The following is a 17,448-nucleotide window of genomic DNA, read 5'->3' as shown; positions in this document are numbered from 1 at the left end:
TCGTAGCAGCTTTACTCATAAACTGCTCATAAAAAACTGGAAACGACCAAGGTATCCTTCAAGTAGTGAATAAACAGTCATATGTCCACACAGGGCCCACTTAGCAAAAACTAGGAATGAGCTACTATTCACGCAGCATGGACGATCTTAAAGACGTTTTAAATGAAAGAAGTGAAGGCCTACCTAGTGTTTGACAGGGCAGAAAACAGACCAGTGGTTACCTGGCATGGAGGGAAGGGTAAGGAATTGATTTTAGGACAACGAAACCATGCTGTATGGTATTGGGTGATGGGTGTCTAAGACCACTTGTCGAAACCAGTAAAACTGTACACCTTAAAGACTGAACTTTCCTTAGTGCAGATTTTGGGTGTGGGGGGCAGTCTACTGAGATGTTCAGGAAATCCAGGGCTGTGATGGAGGCTATGGAAATAAATTTTACTTATTTTACAAATGTGTGTAACATAACGTCACTGAAGAGATGGGGGGGGAAAGTGGGTCAAAGCCACTGGGAAATAGTTTTTTGACTGGAGACTGTAAAGCTGCGACTGTGTAAAGGACTGTGTATAAACAGTGTAAGTGCTAAGCTTGTGTCTCAAAAGGCTATGGGTTATCAATTCTCAATCTACTTCACATACACCTACAGATAGGTAAACACGTAGGTTCGTATGCACACGTGGGGTGGTACATAAACGTGTTTCCTGCCTCTGTCCACTGAGAGGGTCGAAAGCGGTGACCCGCCAGGTGCACCTGGTCATTCTCCAACACAATGAACCAGGGCTCCCTGGACTAAGGACTTGAGTCTAGTGCGGATGCAGGGAAAACGTCAGGTGAGCCTGAACATTGCGTAATCCCGGAAAGTTAGGAGAGCAGTGGGGGTGGCGGGAGACAAGTCCGAGAGGCAAAGCACTCCCAGTGGCCAAAGCTGGAACAATTTAAGCAACAAAATTTAGAAATATTGCATTGGAACCAGAAGAGTAAAATAAATACCTATGAGTTCATGCTGATAAATGACTGAATAAAAGAAATAAATGGGTCAGGAGAAACAAATCATTCTTACAGGAAAATTCTGAAACATAGAGATACCCTTCCCTCCTGCAGGAGAAACATTCTTTCCCACTTCCATGTGTGTGTGGGCTGGTCCTGGCGACTCTCTTCCGAGGAAGGATGGACAGGGCAAGTCAGTAGCAGAACCTGGAAGGCACATCATCTGAACCCCATGGTCACGGTCAACAACACCCATGACTAAATTGTGACTGGCCATCAGTCATCACGTCCCCTGATAGGAGGAAACCTTCCCTTGGTCTTATTTCTAAAAATACCTAACCTCGGTGTAACCATAAAAGAACATCAGACACACCCAAACTGAAAGACATTCCACAAAAATATCCAGCTAGTACTCTTAAAAACCATTAAGGTTATGAACAATTAAGGAAAGACGAAGAAACTGCCACAGATTGAAAGAAACTAGTCAGACGTGATTAAATGCAATGTCATATCCTGGAACAAAAGAGACCAGAGTAGTGGAAATACTGGTAAAATATGAACAATCCGTAGTTTATTTAGTTAATAGTGTTGTACCAGTGTTCATTTCTTAGTGGTGATAAATGTGCAGTGGTTATGTGAGATGTTAACATCAGAGCCCTGGCTGGTGTGGCTCAGTGGATTGAGCACCTGCCTGCAAACCAAAGTGTTGTCAGTTCAATTCTCGGTCAGGGCACATGCCTGGGTTGCGGGCCAAGTTTCCATTTGTGGGCATACGAGAGGCAACTGATTGTTTCTCTTCCACATTGATGATGCTCTCCCTCTCTTCCTCCTTCCTTTGCCCTCTGTCCAACAGTAAATAAATAAAATCTTTTTTTAAAGATGTTAACATTAGGGGAAGCTGCAGGAAGGGTGTATGAACTTGTATCATCTCTTCAACTTTTCTGTAAATCTACAATTATTTTTTTATATGTTTATGATTACTTTTTACCCGTGTCCCGGTGCTTGAGGATAGAACCGGTGGACTGGAAACCGTCGGCGTCGAAGACATGACGCCGAGGGGGCCGGAGCCCTTTCCCTCTCCCTCGGTACATTACGGGGGTTGGGGCCACACGCCCGACCCCCACCAAGAAGAGGAGGGTTAAATCTACAATTATTTTAAAATAAAAGGCAGGAAAAAAAGAAACCAAAAGGGTAATAAAAACAATCAGGAGAAGATAGTTGCAACATATATAGTCACAAAAGATTATTACCTAAAAATATTTTTTAAAAACTTCTATAGGTAAGAAAACCCATTAGAAAAACAGACAAAAGAATTAAATGGGTCCTGACTGGTGTAGCTCCGTGGATTGAGTGTGGGCCTGAGAACCAAACAACTGAGGTTCAATTCCCAGTCAGGGCACATGCCTGGGTTGCAGGCCAGTTCCCAGCAGGGGACACACGAGAGGTGACCATACATTGATATTTCTCTCCCTCTCTCCTTCCCTTCCCCTCTAAAGATAAATAAATAAAATCTTTTTAAAAATTGGCAAAACTAATATAACTTTAGAGCTAGATACAAAGGATTACTACAATTTTACAGAAAAGTTTAGGGTAACAGCTACTTCTGGGGGAAACAGGGAGGAGATACAACAGGGCTTCTGATTTGTTTGTTTTTGCAAGGAGGGAGTGGGTGGCTGTGCTGAGTGATGAAATCAACAACACGGAAGTCCCAGCCATCTCACCTTACAGCTTCGATGGGAGGGGTGCAGGCAGGAGCCGGACAGGGCTGACTGAAGTGTGAGTGAATGGCAGGGCAGTGGCCTTGTGTGTAAACTCTTTGTCAAGTGTTAGGTAGGAAGAGGAGCAGAGAAAACGGCCGCTGGAGGAAGCTGGTAGTCAAGACAGTTCTGCTTGTCTCTGGAGGTGGGAGACGCCAGAGTTGATACAAATGTACCAGGTATTTGTACCTGGAGCCGGAGCTGATACAAATGCTCCGTTTGGTTTGTTCCCACTCTACAGTCTCACCAGGTCCTTGTGATGAAGAAGGGAATACACGTGTGTTGGCCTAGGACCCCTGTGGAAAGAGGACCCGGACTTCATCACACGTGAAACCAGAAGGAAGCACACGGAGAGAGACGTAAGTGCATTTTTTAAATTTGGGTAGTGAAACAATAAATTTCCATTTGACGGCTTCAGTTTTCTCAACCAAGTCCAGACGAAATCAGCCATACTAATATAAATAAAATAAGACGGGAGGAGTAGTTATGTGGAAAGAAGCAGTCTGAAATACTCATCTTGGCCATGGGCAAGTAAGCCTGCTGCTGGGAGAGTGGTTCTCAAACGTTAGCGCGTCAGAAATGCCAGTTGCCAACGCCAGCCCAGAGGTTCTCATTCAACGGGTCTGGGACGGAGCATGAGAGTTTCCACTTCTAACAAGTTCCCAGGTGGTTCTGACGCTAATGGGCAGAGGGCCACACTGTGAGAGACACGATGCTAGTGGGCGGGGGAGTGTAACTGCCAGATAGTATTTGGTGTCAGAGGCACAAAACCATGAATTTACAGTGAACCCCATCAGCCCGAGTGTGCCTTTCACCTTGGGGGTGTCCTGCTGCTCCGGCAGAGGCGCGGGAAGAGTGCGGGCAGGGCTCATCTGGGAACAGGGTTTGTAGGTGACCAGGATGGTGGGAGAGGGTGCGGGGGGCTTGTGGTTATTCGCAAAGGCAGGGGTTGTAGTGGACAGTGAGAGGCAGGAGGGAACAAGACAGCTGCCAGGCGATGAAGCAGTGATGGCTCCCGAGCTCGGACCCTGTGCCGCGGGGTATCTGAGCAGGCCGAGTGGGTGGGGAGGAACGGCGGTCGGAGAATGAAGTGCTGCCATTTCGGAGCGGTGCGGTTTGCGGGCGTGGTAACGTGCGGGTGTGAAATGTAAATGACTGAAGTCACAAGAGCCCGGGGCGTTTGACTGGGTATCCAAGTGGACACCGAGGTCCCTGAAAGTGACGTTACAAACTGAGACGGAGAGGAGGGAGGGAAAGTCCTCAGTGTGTGCCGTGGCCGAGCGGTTGGGACCGTAACTGCAGGCAGGAGAGGATATGGAAGCTGGTCTTGCAGGCTGTGTCGAGGTGCGTGCGGTGCAGGGGGCGGCGGCAGAGAGAGAGGTGACGGGTCCCCCGCACGCTTGCCTTCAGTTTCGGGGGGAGTACCCTCATACTCCGTCCCAGACCCGTTGAATCAGAACCTCTGGGCCGGCGTTAGCGACTGGCGTTTCTGACGCGCTAACGTTTGAGAACCACTCTCCCAGCAGCAGGCTCACTTGCCCGTGGGGGCAAGTGGGAGAGGCAGGAGAACACTGCCCTGGGCCTTCAGCGAGTGTCTGCTTCCTCCTGTTCCTGGCTACGACAGACCCAGGATCGACTCTCCAGACTCCCCACTATTAATAGCGGGAGAGGAAACTCTAAAGAATGCCCAGGAAGAGGGTGTGTGGAAGGAGGGCAGGAAGGCAGCGAGCTGGGGGGCTCCGGCCTGGACACCAGCGTCTACCACTCCTTCCTTTGTTACCCCAGCTCACCTCCCCCAGCTGCTGTTATCTCCAGGGAAATAAAGCCAGAAAGCTCCCGGGGGCACAGCGAAGCAGGGGGAAGGCAGGCAGGGTAAGCTGATGTCTGGTGGGACAGAGGAAAGGACTCAGACCGGGACATCAGAGACCTGAAGCTCCCGTCCTGGTCCCACCTCTGATCCACAAGGTCTCAGGTGAGTCCTTGTGCCTCTGTAAAAGAAACACATCTGTGGCCCTGGCCAGTGTGGCTCAGCTGGTTGGAGCGTTGTTCTATAAACTAAAAGGTCACAGGTTCAATTCCTGGTCAGGCGCATGCCTGGGTTGCAGGTTTGGTCTCGGTTGGGGTGAGTGGGAGACGTAACCGCACATCAATGTTTCTCTCCCTCCCTCCCCCTCCCTTTCCCTCTCTCTAAAATCAGTAAGCAAGTCCTCAGGTGAATATAACAAAAGCACATCAGTGAGACGGGCCAGGTGACTTCTAAGGTCCCTGAGAATGCGTAGGCACTTTCCCAAGTGTGACGCTGTGTTCAAACACAGTCCGCCTTTGCTGCGACAAAGAGCTACCCTACTGCGCCACTGCAGAGCTGACCTCGACACTCCTTTTTCCAACACGTGACGCTGGCTTTGTGAGTCTCTCCCCCCAGGGACTGGGAAAGGGCCTCAGTGCTGCCGCAGGTTCCGTTTGGTTGAAGCTGGAGCCCCTCCCAGCTCTCTAGGGCCCACCCCTCTCAGACCCCAAACCCGTTACTGCCAGGTTTCTGGGTAGGAGCTGGAAATTACAGTGGGGCTGGCGGGAGGGGGGAGCTTTGGAAGGGCGCAGGCCCCACTCCTGGGTCAGTAAGGGACCCGGGGCTGGTCTAGGAGCTGAGAGGGGTCCCGGGCCCACTGAAGCCTGGGCGGGACTCCCTCCCAGTACTGGTCTAGCAGATGCCCCATCCTTACGCCGCATTCAGCCTCCTTCCCGCGTTCGGAAAGAGGCGATACAACCACCCCCGCCCCATGTTATGTCCCCACCTCTGTGCTTCCGGGGTTTTGTAAGTCAGCACCCCTCGTTCCAGCTGGGTCCTCACCAGTGCCCTGCCTCAGCCGAGTTGGGTCATCCTTTCCCGCTGCCTGCCTCTTGCTTAGCTGAGCACTCAGTGCCTCCCACCAAGAAGCCTTCTGAATTCCCTTCTCTGCCCTGGGGGGTGTGGGGAGTCCTGTCCTCCTCGCTCTGGTGTTCTGCCCTGGGTGTCACAGCAGTCCTGCCACTCCCCCTTGTAAATGCCTGGCCTCTGTGGCATTCAGCTAATCCTGCCCTGACGAGTGTGGCTCAGTGGGTTGGGTGTCATCCCACCAAGTGAAGTGTTGCCAGTCAGGTTGCTGGTTCAATTCGTCAGGACACATGCCTGGGTTGCAGGTGTGGTCCCTGGTTGGGACGAGTACAAGAAGCAACCAATTGATGTTTCTCTCTCACATCCATGTTTCTCTCCCTCCCTTCCTCTCTCTTCAAAAATAAAGTCAGGGAAGGGAAGGGAAGGGGAGGGGAGGGGAGGGGAGGGGAGGGGAGGGGAGGGGAGGGGAGGGGAGGGAAGATCAAGGTACCTAATCTCACTACCTCTGGCCCCCACAAAGGTCCTAACCAGGTTGCGGGGGCGGGAGGGTGACAGAGCCCGATGGAGGTGGACGGCACCAGCAAGGGGCAGGTGGCCAGGAGACTGCCCTGGCAAACAAATGTCAGAGCTCTGGACCAGGAGCCTGGGGAGGGGAGCAGGGCAGCTGCCTCACCGGCTTCCCCTTAACAGCCAGCTGCGGTGCTCCCCCAGGTCCACACTGGGCCGGAGGGAAGCCCAGACCCTGACTGTGCCTGGGGTACATGCCTGGGGTCCTGTGGCTGCCATTCGAATTCCCACAAGCTGAGGCTTTAAACAACAGCAGTGTATTCCCTCAGACTCCCGGGGGCCCGGAGTCTGGACTCAGTGAGTGGGCGGGTCTGCCTCCTTCCAGAGCCTCGGGGGGGGGGGGGGCCTCCCTCGCCCTCCACCTGCCGGCCGCTGTTGGCGCTCCTTGGCTTGCAGCAGCCTCACCCCAATCTCTGTCACCACTGCTGCCTCTTCCGCACTGTTCTCTTAGAGAGAAACTAGTCAAAGAGAAAAAAGCGTGACCGCCAGTCAAACTTGTCAGCCAGCACCTAGATGATCCAGGGTGACCTTCCTTCCAGATCCTTATCTTAGTCACATCTGCAGAGACCCTGTGTCCAAACAAGGTCATAATTACAGGTTTCAGAGATCTGACATCGACATCTTTTTATTTTGGGAGAGGGGGACGTTTTTCAGCCTGCCACATCTGAGAAATGGGGATAATGTCCTCTGGGGTCTCTCTCTGGACCCCTCCAAACAGCCCCTGGGCCACGGGCCCCAAAGACGCATCCGGTCAACTTCCTGGTGCTGTGGCCGGAACCTGTGGTGTCCACCCAGATTCACATGTTGAAGCCCCACCCCACAGTGGGATGGCATTAGGACATGGGGCCTTTAGGTTCCCATGGGGTCAGGAGAGTTGACACCACCCCACACCTGCCCACGATGGGGTCAGTGTCCTCGGAACAGAGGAGGAGCTTCCTGTCTCTGCGAGGTGAGCACCTGCAGGGAGGCAGCGTCTATGAGCCAGGAAGGAGGCTCTCCCCCCTGATCGTGGGCTTGCAGCCTCCAGAACCGTGAGAAAGAAGTGTCGTTGTTCAGGCCACTCAGGCTACGGGATCTTGTTGCAGAGGCCCACCCTGCCCGGAGTGGCAGTTAATAATGAGAATGAAAACAGCAGGAGGAACAGCTCTGGTATCCGGGGAAGGGCCGAGTCCCAACCTGCCTTCATCACCCAATTTCGGGCGAGTGAGTGGTCAGGCGGACAACGTGTGGCCACAGGCTCTGGTCATGCCCCACCATCCCTGGCCCTTCCCTGGGGCCCTGACCTGCCCCCATTCTGCTGGTGCCGCCCCTGGACACCTGCGGAGCACACCAAGGGGTGAAGCCGGGCTCCTCAGCCTGGCCTCTCCCAGAGGAGCCCCGAGCTGCCGCTGAGGGGAGATAATCCCGGGCATTCTTCAAATCTGGAATTGTTCGGCCCTTACCAGCTTCTTTCAGCTGGACTGCCCGACACCCACCCCCAGGGCGGGCCCTGGCCTGGCCGGTTCCCCAGGCAGGAGCGGGCAGCCAGGTCCAGCAGGGAGCTCTCCCAGGAATGGAGCGAGGAAGGCCTCCCCTGGGCACACCCTTCCCCGCAGGCAAGGGCAGGAGGGCCGGAGGACCTCACCCCACCTCCTCTGCCCGGGCCAGCACCCACCCGGGCGTGTGGCCCAGAGCCTGAGGGCGCCCTCTCCAATCTGCACACACCCCGGCCCAGTCCCACGAGGTGACCCCATCTCTCTTCCCCTCCCCCTCCACAAAACAGCAGCTGAGAGCACCCTCCCCGGAGCCGGACCACCTGAGCTGCAGTCCCTGCTCCACCACACACGGGCCGTGTGCCTGGCGAGGGTCTTAACACTGTCCCTCAGTTTCCCTGTCACGGTGAGGAGGGTAATAATGGTGACAGAGCCACGCTGTTAATGCTGAGAGCAGCATCTGCACATAGTCAGTACTCAGTCAGTGTCAGCTGTGCTGGTATCCCAAGGCAGGCCCTGTCACAACCCTGCCACACCTGCCTCTTCCTGCTCCGGGAGGCTCGCACCTGCACGGGCCTCGACCCGGGGGGAAGGTGGACACGAGGCGTCCCCAGGCCCATCAGGGCTCTCCCAGGTTCCCCAGTGAGGCAGGTCCGCTCAGGGGAGAGGTGAGGGAGATGACAGCCCCAGATGAGGGGGTGCAGAAAGGAAGAGGGCGGGGGCGGGGATGGGTGGTCAGAGCAGGGGCGAGGAGGGAGGGGCTTTCCTGCGGGTGCTTGGCGTTTGGCCAGGCCTCAGTGGGTGGCCAGTCCTCCCTCCCCCGACAGCTCTGTAAGGCCGGTTGGGCTCCGAGACCTGTGCCTGGGTATGGCACAGACAGGTACGATGGGCGTGCCCACCTCCTGCTCAGGCCTGGGCTTCTCCCTCCGTGAAGGTGAAGCCCAGCTCCGGCACCTGCCTCATTCCCTACCCCGAAGAGGGCCGGAAATGTAGCTCAGAGACACCCAGGAAGGCAGCAGGGAGCTCATGAATCATAATGCAATGACTGTCCACTGAGTGCCCCGCTTTTACCTCTCACTTAATGTTGAAAGCTCCCCAAAAGTTTTGATTACGAAGAAACCGAAGTGCAGAAAGGTGTGCCGACCTGTTCAATGCCGCAGCAAGCATGAGGTCACGGGCCTTGGGCACCAGCGTGACCGAGGAGCAGCTCTGTCCAGGCCCCGAGTGGCCCTGAGGAGGAAGGCCAGGCTGAGAGTGGGGGGCTGGCTCTGGGCCTGGGGCGACTACTCGGGCAGCCACTTGTGTTGTTTGGGCCTTGCTCCCATTTGCAGAATGATGACATTGGGACACTAATGTCTAACAGAGGCTGGCAAACGTTTTCTGTAAAGGGCCAGAGCGTAAATATTTTAGATTTTGCAGGCCCCGCAGTCTCTGCTGCAGCTACTCGACTTCACTGTATCCCAAAAGCAGCCATGGGCAGCATGTAAATAAGTGAGCGTGACTGTGTTCCAATAAAACTTTATTGACACACACAGCTCAGCTGCAGTTGGCCCACCCCCGATGCACACAGTCCCTCCTGGGTCTGGGAGTGGAAGCCTAGGTTTTTATCCCGCTGTGGACCCTACTCGTTTATGTCCTTGAAGAGCCCAAGAGCCACCCGCACTAGCCGACTGCTAGAAACTGAGCTGCTGTGTTTGCAACTCCGACCAGACAACGGGAAATGACTAAACTGTTAAGTCTTCAAAAACAAAAAGTAAACTCACCCATCAGAGGGGCGAGTGCAGGCAATGGCCTTTTAGAGGTGGCTGTCCCTCTGCGTGGTGTTGCCGTGTACTGGCAATGGCACTCCTCGGTGCAGAGGACCTCGTGGAAGGGGCCGTGCCATTCCCCTGGCACCTGTGCAGCACCTGTTCCCAGGGATGGGGCCGCCTGGTGCTGCCCTCTCTCTGACCCTCCCTGGAAGGGCCAGTGGCAGGCAGCTGGGTCAGGGGCAGGACTGGGGCAGAAACCCACAGCAGACGGCTGGGGCGCCTACCTTGGCTCCTTTCCTGGGCTCCTCTGGGGCCAACTGCCCTGGTTCGGGCCTCTCTCCTCCTTGGTTTCACCGAGGAGGAAACCCAGACCTGTCCCGCCCGCCTGCACTGTGCCTGGGACCAGGGGTTTAGGCTGCAGTGTGTCCCACCACAGGTTCGCAGCAGCTCCTGCAGGGTTCAGTGGGGAGGTCCTGGGGGAACAGCCCCTTTCCCATGTGTGTCCACAGAGTTTCATTCAAGAATCACGTCTAGAGGAAGACCCATACCGCAGGTGCTGATGGAACACACCCATGCAACCAGCACCCAGACCACGGGACAGGCCACTGAACCTCAGGAGCCTGCCCCGGGCTCCCCGAGGTCACTCCCCATCCCCAAGGGTAACTGCTCTTCTGGCTTCAGGGTGAGATCTGCCTGCTTTTTAATTTTATGTCAATGATGCCACGCAGCACCGGCTTCACTCCCTGGCATTTTATCTGCGTGACTCGCCCTTCCCGGGTGAGCAGTTGCAGCCTGTTCGTTCCCCCTGCGGCGGAGTGAACTGCTGCAGGAGCCTGCTGCCCCGCGTTTATCCGCCTGCTGCTGCAACCTGCCGCCACGCAGGCTGGGCACGCGGCGGCTTCCAGCGCGTGGCCACTGTGCCCGGGGCTGCCACCAACACTGCGGCCCGCGCCTCCGGGCAGGCTGAGCGGCGTGGGCAGGACGTGCCGGCACTGGTCCTGCAGGGCAGGGGGAGGCAGATGAACCAGGAGGGCAGGTGGGCTGGGGACGCAGCTCTGGGCCATCTCCTGAGCTCCGCCCCCACACACGATCTCAGGCCCTTTCTGTGTGGGACATGCACTGGGCTCGGTCATCCCAGGTGCACTGCCCAGCCAGCCGGTGGTTATCGAATGTGGGCTGGCTCTAGAGCCAGGGGCCAGGGTGACAGGGAGTGGAGGGTGCGGCTGGGGAGCGGGGAGGCCTGTTGCCCAGTGGCTTTGCTCTCAACCCCCAACCCTGGCACGCCAGCTCAGGGGCCTTAGTTTCCACATGCTTCACGGAGGGGTGGCCTCAGCGACCTCTGAGATCCCTCCTGATGACAATCAGAGTCAGAGTTAGCTGCACTCCCCCATCCCACCCCACCAGAGGCTCTCCAGGTGAGGGTCCGAGGGCAGAGCCCCACCCCGACGCTGGAACAGGACTGAGCTCCTGAGCAGGAAGCTTCGAGACACATTCCTGGCATTATTATTATAATTCTGTTGCGGAAGGCAGAGAGGTAAAAGGAGAGCCTGGCATTCAATCAACTGTGCTGCCCAGGATTTCCGCCCCGCCTGTACCTGCAGCCGGGCCCCCGCCACTCTCTGGTTCCTCTCCCACCCACGTGGAGGTCCCTGCTGCTCCCTGTTGTTGCTGTTCCGGACAAGAGGGCCTGCACACGCTGCCCCTGAAGGCCTGCGACGGGTGTGCTGGGCTTCACGGAGGGACGGCCAGCCTGCCCAGGGAAGGGGCCGGGCTGTTCCTGAGCTCGAAAGAGGACTAACCTCCTTCAAACAACACCCTTCCCAGGGCTTCCTAATCCCTTGGCGCGCTGCAGACCATGTGAATCCTGACCTGTCTGACTGGGCGGCGTGACCAGGCGCTGCCAACCCCACTGGCCTGCGGGGCGGAGGCGATGCCCGGATGACTGAGCTCACCTCCCTGCCAGGAAGGGCTCCTGTACAAAGGTCAGAACAAGAGGCCAGCACCCCGGGAGGCCAACAGGCCAGCACTCTGCTGAGCTCCGGGGCCCAGTGCTTCGGCAGGAGGGGCTCTGAGACTGCGGGACACGGCGTGTGTGTGTGTGTGTGTGTGTGTGTGTGTGTGTGTGTGTCCCTCCCCCTCTGTGCGAAGGGCTTTTCTACAAATCCAGCAAAAACAGTGTATCATCAAACTTATACAGCCAGCACGCATTGAGGCCTTATCATACGAGCCAGACATCAAGAAGCGAGTTTTATATGCGATCCCTTCTGTGTCTCCCACACCCTGGGGGGGGGGGGCAGGAGACTGGGGAGACGGGACGGCCACGAGTGGGGGGAGCGAGCCATCTGTGGAGGGCAGTGCCCGCCCCACAAGGACCACCAGGGCGTGGGGCTCACACCAGGCTTCCTCCGGTCGCAGCTGACCCCAGGTGCACACACACCTCCCACAGCTGAAGCACGCGCGCATCCGGCATCCGACTCTTCCCTCGGCAGTCAGTTTAAAAAAACAAGCTCCGTAATTATTTTTCTGAGGGAGCATGCGGCCATTCCCACGCCACCTCCCGAAGCTGGGAAAATAACCAGATGCGTACGGGTCTCTGGGCTGCTCCTGGAAACCTGCGCTGGGGACCGGTCTCCAGTCCCCGGCAGAGAACAAACAAGGGCCGGGAGCCAGAGGGAAGTCCAGCGTGGACGGGGGACAGTCGCCTCTGGGAGCAGAGTGAGAAAGTCCTGTGAGACGGGGCCTGGGAACTTCGCAGGGAATGACGGGTTTCCGCCCGGGGGAAGCCGGAGGTTAAGGCAGCAAGCGGAGCTTTCCAAATTCCCAGTGTGATTTTCTGTCCTGGAGAGAGTCCACCCCTTCCAGGAATAACACCTGCATCCTTCTTGCCGCGCAGTCCTCCGCGTTCGCACCCGTCCCCGGACTGAGTCTGTGCATGCTGGGCTGCGGCTCAGTTCCCAGGCTCCTGGAAGCCCCCTTCCTCTGCACAGCAGAGGAACCAGAGTTTTCAATAACGTCGGACTCTGCCTTTGGCCGCAGAGGCAGGAGAAGGCCTGACAACTCCCCGTGGAGCCCGGAGTCTGCATTTCTTTGTTGTTCAAGATGGGAGAGCTCTTGGCTTCCCACCAGGGAATGAGAGTCCAATAGTGGCACTGCTTAAAAAGAACAAACCTCATCAGCCCTGGCTCAGTAGCTCAGATGTTTAAAGCGTTGTCCCCATACACCAAAGTTACAGGTTCGATCCCCAGTCAGGGTACATACGAGAGTCAACCAATGAATGTATATGTAAGTGGAGCAATGGATGTTTCTTTCTCTCCAGGCCCCTTCCTCTGTCTAAAATCAATAAATACAACATTTTTAAAAAATAAAAACAAACTTTCGTAAATGACCATGACTAAACAACTTAGGGCTGGTGGAGGGAGGGCCAGGCAGAGCAGACAGTTAAAAGCCAGGCCTGTTCCTTTCAAACCCAGCTGAGCTGCCCCAGGGTTTGGCCCCAGGGTTTGGGACTCGGGACCTTGGAACTGGTCGAGGAAGCTGGGTTTCCTCTGGGCTCCGCCTCGGGAAGTGAACCAAGGATCCCAGAGTCAGCCCTGCTTGGAGCCAGGTGTCCAAACAGCTGACAACTCATCCCCACAAAGTGGCTGAGGTTTCACGACACCAGAGGGGGAGAGTGCCACGTGACACCACACGCCCACACTCACACACGGTTGATTTCACAGCTCTAAGTTCTGCGGGCCAGGCAAGGGGGCCGGGTTTTCCCGGCTCCCACCAGGCTGGTACTGGAGTCAGACCTGGGGTGTGGCAGCGGAGGCCCCATGCCTCACTGCTCCCATCCCAACTGTCCTCTCTCCACTCCTTCTTTACGGCATCTGTAGTCCTGCCGCCCTGCACAGCAGGTGCAGAAGCCCAATGTCTAGGCCAAGTTTATCGGGACCACCCTTGGCCCGGAGCCCTAAGGGATACACACCTAAGTGGAAGGGGCTCATGTGGAGCCTCAGACTTGACTCCAAATAAGTCGCCGCCATCCTCCTGCCTTGCAGTTCCCATCTGGGAAGTGGGTGCAGTGCTCTGGAGTGAGGCACACCCCAGGCCACGGGTTTCAGAAGGGCTGGGCCCAGGGGCACTGCCCACCTCACCCTCCCTTACAGTCTGCTCTTGCTTTCACAGTGATGGCATCGTACCTCAAGATGAAGCCCGGGGAGGAGCTGCTGCCCACCTCACTCAGGCTGGGGAAACAGGGACCAGAGAGGCAGCGAGTGACAGAGCAGCAGGGGCCAATTGTGGCTGAGTATAAGGTCCTGCAGGACCACTGGCTGGGTATGTCCCCTGTTCCCGAAGCCATGCAGACTTCACTTTCCTCTGCCTCCCTGGGTCCTAACGTCAGAACTAGAGGGACCCTAGACAGCACTTAACCCCACCCCAACAAGGGAGAGATGGGCCACAGAAGGTCGGAACACAGGGCACCAGGTCACACCTTCTTTGGCTTCTAGAACTCTGGGGTCCAACTCCCAAAGCAGGCTTGCTGTCCCGTGGGGCACCAATTTTCAACCTTTTTCATCTCCTGACACACATAAACTAATTACTAAAACTCTGTAGAGCATCAGAAAGTATTTTGCCGACCTGACCAAAAAAGGTAGGTATAATTTTGATTCATTCATCTGGACAGCTATTGTGTGGGCCGTTGTCATTTTTTAATTTGACAATCTAAGGGAAAAAAAGAAGTCCGTGCCCCTGACTAAGCAGTCAGGTACTGCATGTTTTAAAAACTCTCGCGGCACAGCGGCTGAAAATTGTTGTGGGAGCGCGTACGTGCCCGGTGCTCCTGGTTGCAGCTGCTGCTCCGCCTTCTGGCCGTCGGATGGGGAGGCCTGTACTGTAATGAAAAGGTAAATCCTAGGCCAGCAAGACCACGAGAGCCCCCAGCACAAGGGCTCTGTGCACGTACCTCCCTCACATTATTTAGGAAATCAGGGTGTCACAGGGCTGTCCCCGGCAGGCGTTTTTGATGAGAACAGCTCCCCCCGCCTGCAGCCATCTCCAATGATTCGAAGCCTCAGAGCTGCCCAGTGTGGCCTCTCCCCGGCTCCTCCCTCCTGGGAGCATCCACGCACTTGAACCCAGTCCCATCACACCTGCAGTTCTGGCACAAAGAAGAAACACTGAAAAGGGGGGTCTTTGAGATCTCCTGGACCAGCCCCGCCCCCACAGGTGAGGAAACGGAGGCCCCTAGGAGGTACTCTGCCCCCAGTGGCGGAGCATCTTCCTCTTGCAAACCTGTTTTCTTTTTCTTCCTGCTCTTTATTCGACACCCATCTCAGATGGACCCTCCTGAGTGTCTGCTCCAAGCTCGCCACCCCCCCGACCACCCCCAAGAGTACAAAGCTTTATTAACAGGAGGCTCCCCAGGCAGTTGTAGCTGCTGTGTGGACAGGATTGCCCAAAAAGCCCATGGAATTCAGAGGTGTGATTCTGTGTGGTCAGGACCAGACTTGCAGAACCTCCCCAGGCCGGGAGTAAAACCCAAGTGTTTCTCCACCTAAGTGCGAGTTCGCAGCATCCCAAGGGGAGAATGAGAGCCTATGCAGAGGCTCCCACCCTGCCCCTCCCCAGCAGCCGCGTGTCTGCTGCACAAGCTCACTGGTGTCCGGGCCCACTGAGGCTATAGAGGAGTTGGAAGCAGGATGACCTCAGGCTGAGAAGCAACTCTGTGTGGTGCTCTGGGGAGTCTCCAGGTGAAGGCAGCCTGGCTGGAAGAAGGGACGTGCTGGGGGAAGGGTTGACAGCACAGGGCCTGGGGAAGGGAGCAGCAGGCTGAGACCCAGACAACACCCTACTCAGCAGCGCCCCCTAGGGCTGGCATGCAAGGCCACATCTCTCTGAGCTGGGGGACCCCAGGCTCACTGAGCTCAGTGACCTTGCCTGCAAGGGTTGCCCTGTGTGCTAGCAGCAGCCTGAAAAACACAAACAAGATGCTCCCTGCCCTTCGGCCATTTGGCTCCCCGACTCCCAGGAAAAATGACAGCCTGAAGGTGGATGAGACCCATGCCCCTCAGCAAGCCCTACTTAACCAGAGCTGGGAGGAAGCCCCAAGCCCCACTGCACCTGGTGAGCCACCGAGGCAGTGCTGGCTGACACTGCATCCTCTGGAACCCCCTTCTCCCAGTCCCAGGGCCAGGTGACAGGGGCCCAACAGGAGAGAGGCCGGAAGCAACCACGTTTGCCACAATTGGGTGGAAAGATCAAATGTCAAAAACACCCACCGAGTGCTCTTAGCAGTGCCTTCCATTTCTGAAAAGCAACACCATGATTAACACCCAGAAGGGGCCTGGAACGTAGCCTGTTGCTGCACAGGTTCTGATCCAGCAGCCTCCAGTCTGGCTCCAATCAACCTTCTGTGCCATTTGCTATGAATGCGCTAAGGAGAGTGGGCCTGCTAAGGCTTCATTTCCGCGTCAAGAAGGTCTTGTTTAGCGACGCCCCAGACACACCTGGTGTGTTTTCACCCTTCAAGCTCTCAGCTCAGTCCAGGTCTTCACGCGGACTGTCTGGGGCTGTAGCACCCCGAGCATCTCAGGTCTCAGTCCTGGGAAAATGGGGCAGTTGGACACTCTACCTTTACACCAGTGTTTTCGCACGAGATGTTAACAGATGATGTATCTACTAAAAAGACGGTGGAGAGAAAGGAAAGGCTCCATAGTTAACAGACGCTTGGGGACCCCTGGGTTAAACAAAGGTCAAACAGTAAAAGGTCAGGTCATTTAAGATTATAATATTGATTTTCCAAGGAAGGGGGCAGAGCAGGCAACATTTCTCAAACATTTTGGGTTATAGTTATTGGGTTATTCTCTTTTTTCCACTTATCATTCACGGAGAGCATAACTATTAACATCTTGAGGACTACTAGTGGTCTCTGTGGACACGGTTTTGGGGACACAGCTTGTTTTAACATAGTTATAAAAGTTTTTGGAAACCAAAAAAGGAAACAAACCATATGGCCCTGGCCAGGTAGCTCAGTTGGTTAGAGTGTTGTCTCAATATGCCAAGGTTAAGGGTTCAATACCCACCCGGTCAGGGCACATAGAAGAAGCAACCAATGAATGCATAGATAAGAGGAACAGCAAAGCGATGTTTTCCTCTTTCTCTCTGTAAAATTGATACATACCTTTAAAAAAAAACAGTGAATGCATGAATGAGTGGAACAACTAATCAATGTCTGTCTCCCCCCATTTCTCTTTAAAAATCAATACATTTTTAAAGGACCTTTAAAAGAGAAAGACCATATGGTGCTCACCCTGCTTTGCCTTTTAGGTAAGCCAAGGCACAGAGCACTGTCCCACCGCGGCTGTGTGCAGAGAGCCAAATGCATCCCTGTGAACAGCTCCTATCTTCCTTCCACTTCCTGTCTTTGTGAGGAAATGGTCGGCGCCCAGGTTTCTGTTAGTGGCTGGATTGTAACCCCACGCCGCTCCCCTCCTGCCCTCCCTGGATGGGGTCACTGGGCATTTGGTGTGAGAGGGTAGAGTTGGTTGGGGAGGAAGGAAGCTATTTAGAAGGAGAGGGGAAGAGACTTGGCTCTGCAGGCTGGACGAGGGCAATGGAGCAGGGGCGGCTGAGGAACAGCCTTCCACCAGGTGGAGAAACAGCTGCAGGCATGAGACCCCATTTCAGTGTGCTGGGCAGAGCCTGCAGGGACCAGGGTGGAGACTGAAGCCCCACAGTAAAGGTCAGTGCCCTCCAGGGCTGGGGTGAGAAGCACCTGGTGGGAACCAAGAAGGTGAGGGGGCTGGCCAGCAGAGCCCCACCCTCCTCCGGGACTGCCCTCTACAACCAAGGCCCCAGACCTGGGGCCCTCAGCCGGAGTGACCTGGCTGTGGGCGGTGACTTAATCGGGGAGGGCTGGGTCCCGGGGGAAGAGGCAGAGGAGAAAACTTGGCCCAGAGGGGTCCGGCTTGGGAGAGGTCTTTTATCACCACACCTCACACACCGCGCTAGAGCTGAAGCCAATAAAGAAAAGAAAAATAAATGTGTCAGGCACACCACCTCCG

General features: G+C 55.6%; 1 protein-coding gene and 1 non-coding gene across 3 annotated transcripts in view; both read right to left on the bottom strand.

Annotated features, from left to right (window-relative positions):
- The window catches only part of PODXL (podocalyxin like), a 45,655-nt gene that overhangs the window by 20,362 nt on the left and 7,845 nt on the right, over window positions 1-17,448 (bottom strand). The gene's annotated exons all lie outside the window — the stretch shown is intronic.
- Window positions 1,973-2,121, bottom strand: LOC119064295 (small nucleolar RNA SNORA57). The gene has a single exon (XR_005085356.2). It is a non-coding gene; the product is annotated as a small nucleolar RNA SNORA57 (small nucleolar RNA).

The sequence above is a fragment of the Artibeus jamaicensis genome, unplaced genomic scaffold, assembly GCF_021234435.1.
Source record: "Artibeus jamaicensis isolate MK-2021 breed Jamaican fruit bat unplaced genomic scaffold, CSHL_Jam_final scaffold_3307, whole genome shotgun sequence".
NCBI classification, from domain to species: domain Eukaryota; kingdom Metazoa; phylum Chordata; class Mammalia; order Chiroptera; family Phyllostomidae; genus Artibeus; species Artibeus jamaicensis.
Note: the sequence above shows the minus strand (reverse complement) of the source record. Positions and strands in the feature narration are given on the sequence as shown.